Genomic DNA, 5,826 nt, shown 5'->3' on the forward strand with positions numbered 1-5,826 from the left:
CATCACGCAATCACGATCAATAGTACAAACTGCCACAAATGAAGAAGCATTACGAACAACGACTAGACTTCAAATAGCAAAATATGCAAGCCACTTACAATCCATTCGTAGTATAAACATGACATATATTATGCTAATCATGGGATTTTAGCCCTAATAACTAGTTGTCTTTAGAAAACGCGAGCCTAAGAGAATGCATCATACCCGTCGGAGTGCGGATAGACTTGATAATTTGCTTCACAATGCACTCTTCTTTAGTAGACAAAACCAAGGAGTGCGAGGTCGATGCAAGCAACCATTAGCACTCAACTACGGCCAACGTGCCTCTATCTTGCCTACCTCTTTTAAATCCATTCGTGCCCCTGCAGTGTCTCTCTTTCCTGTGATGTGGTCCCATAGTAAGCTGCCCCACATTCTTGAAAATATACATGGGATCCAGAAGTGGTTGATTTGTAAGTGGGTCCAATACGGCCACCTATAGAAAACTGAGAATTGTCACATTCTGTTTGGATGTGACTCCGTGTGGACCAGTTTTAGCTCGTATCAACTTTAGGTGTTCATTCGTGTTGGAGGTCGTCCAAGATAACCTTCCTTCAGTTCATGACCCTCTGGCAAGAAAGTGATATGTCCTTGATATACCATCTTCTTCATGGTTTGTGACCTTCCGGAATCTAGCTGTGGCCCACACAATGGATATGCATGATAACCTGAGGTAACCATACCTATCCCACACCTCTATCCAGTGAATACAAACTTGAATGAGCTATGATAGATATTACCAACGAGAACAGAAACCTACTTACCTAAGCACTCCCTGAATCCCGAAAAGTCAAGCATGGTCCACATGAGAGTGACTCATATATTGGCGGACCATCGACCATCATGCTTGCTCATATCTTCCATGACGACCCCCTCCTTCCACAAAATCTTAAGCTCATCGACTAATGGATGAAGATACGCATCTATATTCTTGACTTTGTAGCGAACGAGCAAGCTAAGAATGAGGTGTCCTTCCTTCGTAAAAAGCCATGGGGGGATTTTGTAGTTAATAAGGACTGCAAGCCACACACTATAAGAAGTTGAGTGCAAGCTGAATGGGTTCATGCCATCCATAGCAAGACCGAGCCGAAGATTCCTTGGCTCTCTGGCAAAACCTAGAAAGGTAGAGTCAATGCGGCTTCATGCGCGTGAATCCGCTGATATTCATTGGACTCCATCTGTGGATCTATTCTGGCATGCCACGTTGTCAAGCTCACCATGTCGGTCATACGAAACATGTGATGTATATGGGGGATAAGCGAAAAGTATCTAAGAACTTATTGAGGGATGGTTTTCCCTTGCAAGTCCTATCGATACCTGTGAGCACCACACTTTGGACATGTCTCCGGTCTTGTATTCTCCTCCAAACAGTACATAATCATTGATACATGCATGGATATTGTTGTAGTCCATGCCAAGCTTTCATAAAACATGTCATACATTATCACGAGACTCATGCATGGTATTTGCAAGTGGTAATATATGATACTTTAGTAACTTGAAAAGAAATCATAAAACACCTTGAAAAAGTATAATTTTTTTAATGATGGTGCCGAAAAGAAATCAACGAAGCATATGTAGAAGATACATGAATAATAACTCGGTCATACTCGCATCACTCCACTTGTATTTTGCTTGCACACTTAGGAGTACAAGCAGTGTCTTCAGGTGAGATACTCGGCACCCATCATATAATGGTATGGATGCTTCCTCTCTAAGTGGATTAGATGTCTCGACATCCATATGCATCAATGCATCGATCATTGCCTCCATCTCAAGCTCTAAGATTGTAGGAAAGTCTGGAAGGCTTTCTATCTCCTCTAGTATTGACGGTATAGATTGGGTAGTGCCTTCCAAGTGGTGGATCGGCTCAGGGACTCCATCCATCGCACGCCCACGAACTCTTCTAATTGACCGCAAAGGGTGCACTCCTCCTTGGGATGAGACGTCACCTCCCTGTAATAAATTTTACGGCCACATCCAATGTTTTTGTATATGATATTCAATTATTTTGTGAATACAATGCATGATTGATATACACTTTTCTTACCGTTTGCTCAAAATATGAGATCGCCTAATCAATGATATTTGATTGAAACTCGCCGAAGCATCATATGTGTTCTATAGACAATCGACGTTTTCATCTAATTACCAGCTTACATTGAGAGCAAGGACATGGGACACATTGAATAAGATATGCATCACGATCTTGAACACCGAACCTCGACACCATTTTTCCTTTGTGTGCAACTCGATATGCAAAGCGTAGAAGGAGGTAGCACAAAGCATGTCAATAAAACCATCCATTCACCTCCAAGTCCAATCTCTCTTTCGCTTTATCGGGCTTGGAGACACATGTCTTCTGTGCCTTCTCGAAGCATCGAACACACCTAAGGTACACCCTTAACTATATATATATATATATATATATATATATATATATATATATATATATATATATATATATATATATATATATATATATATATATATATATACACACACACACACACACACATATATATCTACTACTACTACTACTACAACTACCACCACCTCTCTCTCTATCTCACCACCACCACCACCACCACCACCACCACCACCACCACCACCACTACCACTACCACTACCACTACCACTACTCGCCTTCCCAAAATGTTAAATACACCTAAGGTGCACCTTTAATAAAACCTCTCTCTCTCTCTCTCTCTCTCTCTCTCTCTCTCTCTCTCTCTCTCTCTCACCACCACCACCACCACCACCACCACCACCACTACTACTACTACTCGCCATCCTAAAAGCATCGAACACATACTACTACTACTAGTACTTGCCTTCCGGAAGTGTCAAACACACCAAATGTGTACCTTTAACAAAACCTCTCTCTCTCTCTCTTTTCACCACCACCACCACCACCACCACCACCACTACCACTACTACTACTACTACTACTACTACTCGCCTTCTTAAATCGTCGAACACACCCAAGGTGCACTACTACTACTACTGCTACTGCTGCTGCTGCTGCTGCTCCTACTGCTACTGCTCCTACTGCTACTACTACTGCTACTGCTACTGACAAGAAAAGAAGAAATTAAAGAACAAGATATTACCCTATCTTTGTTTTTTATCCATTCCTTCTACTCTCTCCCTCCCTCTCTCTCTATTTCTCTCTTTATTTCTTTCTTTTTCTGTCTTCCTCTCCCTCTCTCATTTCTTCTCTTCTCCCTCAGTACACATCATTTTCAACAAAAAAAATAAAAGAAAAAGAGAAAAAACAAAAACAAACCAAGAGGGAGCAATGCACTCACCGTAAAGGCCAGAGGATGGATTCAACGGATCCTCTTCACGACCGTGGCTCCTCTTCACCCTTCATGCACTTCCTCCTCTTCTTTGCCAACAGTGGTGGTGGCAGTGAGAAGCTCTCCTTCCCCCTCTTTCTCTCTTTCTCTCTCTCTCCCTCCCAAATGCAGAACATAGTTCTCTCTCTCTTTTGCTCCCTCTTTTGCTCTTTTGCGCAAAATGACACGCTCGAGTTTCGGCTCGCTTTTTTTTATTTGAGTATTGTCACTATTTACATCGCATTTACGACACAAATAACGACGCCGCTAATTTGTGTCAAAAGTGGCCATCGCTATTCCCCTATATCCTTGTGGTGTAAGAAGTAATATGCACCACATGCTATTGTTGAACTAGTTGTAGAGATGGAATATAAAAGTAGCTAATTAAATTAGTAGAAATCTTTACTTCAAGAGCACACATTTATACCAATATCTTACAAGGTGCAATTCTTCTCTACATATTTCAAGCTAAGATAATAGCTTATAGCTTTGCCTAGATGCAGTTAAGGCTAAGCTATATCTATGTTTGCTTGGACTAAATGTGCTTAGGCATAACCTAAAAGGTGTGTAGGTGTGTCTATATCTAATTTAGTTCATTATAGCCTATTACGTTTAGGCATTTTTTACATGCTACATGTGTCTGATGTATCAAATATATAAAGAAGCTATAGATGTGGATATTGCATTAATGGATGTGCCCTACAAACTTTAGTGCTTTTCCTAGATGTATGTATGAATTTCAATTTTTATATTGGCATTTGATACATTGTTTACTCATATATGTAGATGCATGTTCACTATTAGTACACTCCTTGTTCAACAATAACACCTTCCTCTTATAACAAAGATCTCTTTTAAGAAAGGAGCACATCCTAGCTCATTGGTTGCTTTCCATTGAAGAAAATAACTTGCTAGTGCCAAGGAATTGTTAGCTCAATGTTTCAAATAACCATGTGTCTTACATAACATTTTATTGCACATCTATACACACGAACAATCAATTACTATTCATCTTGGGGGGTTTTTCTATGTCTCATAAACAAGCTAACCATTAATCTAAGGCCATGACTTCTTGTTAGAGAGATTAAGCATAGAATTCATTATTACTACTTATCATAAAGGTAATGTATATATCAATACATGCAATAGTATTAATATCTATTTGAATTTTGAAATGAAAAATAACACACCTTCCAAGAAATCCTATTGGAAATAATACCAAAGAATTGTATATGTGAAAACATAATTGAATTGCAATCATTAAAAGTTGACTATTAGAACAAAACTACTACAATGTGAAGTAGGATGAAGAGGGTCCAAGAAAAACAATGAAAAGAAAAACCTCTCTCTCTCTCTCTCTCTCTCTCTCTCTCTCTCTCTCTCTCTCTCTCTCTCTCTCTCTCTCTCTCTCTCTCTCTCTCTCTCTCTCTCTCTCTCTCTCTCTCTCTCTCTCTCTCTCTCTCTCTCTCGCTCTCTCTCTCTCCCCCACCCACCCATCCATCCATGGGTTGAACACTCATATAAAAAATATATCCAAAATATATTGTATTATGTCAATGCCAACATGTTGATATTACTTGATTCCATAACAACACCTTTATTAATGAAAGTTCTCAGTATTTAGTGCATGAACTCATTACATACTCTTACAAACATACACATGAGTTGCAAGAACAATTGCTCAAAAGTAATGTCAACTTTACAAAGACTTTTATTGATTTCTAATATTTTTAGAACACCACAATACATTGCTCCAAAACCCTAGTTAAAAAATGACCTATGTCTCAACTTGAATGTATAAATGATCTATGTTATGCTATTGAATGAAGTCTTTCACATTAGGAGGTTATTATATAGAGAAATTGTGCAATTCAACTTTACATTATGCAATGTTAAGGATGTAAACTAAAAAAGTTCTAAGTTGAGTCTAAGTTTCAATATATGTGACTCACCATCAATATTTCTCACATCAACCTCGTCATCAAATAGTACATGCATAGAACATTTTGTAACATACATAGAAGAGTGCATAATAGTTTATGCATCAAACTCATCTCATCAATCGTACATGAATCAAACATTGTACATTGCAAAGTAACAAAGTCATGAACAATTTGAACATATATAAGTTATGAATAGCACATGCATCAGGCTCCTTGTTTGCTTATCTAGATAAATATAGTTGTCTATCAGGAGTAGTATTAGCATGTGAAACAAATTAGCTATGATTCTAATTATTCACTTAGCCTTGACATGAGTAAAGAGCATGTTTGCATTACAACGGCTCAAAAGTGCAAGCATTCAATAGGAACATGCCATGAAGTTCAATATTAAAAGACTAAAGAGAGTGCACCCCATAATAACAAATTATACAAATAAATGTTGAACATCTTACCTAGTTACACATGTTTCTTAAAGCATATTATGAAATTTGTGATTAGAAATC

Source organism: Lygodium microphyllum, chromosome 13 (genome assembly GCF_053477565.2).
Source record: "Lygodium microphyllum isolate KBCC chromosome 13, Lygodium_microphyllum_v1.1.10, whole genome shotgun sequence".
NCBI lineage: Eukaryota > Viridiplantae > Streptophyta > Polypodiopsida > Schizaeales > Lygodiaceae > Lygodium > Lygodium microphyllum.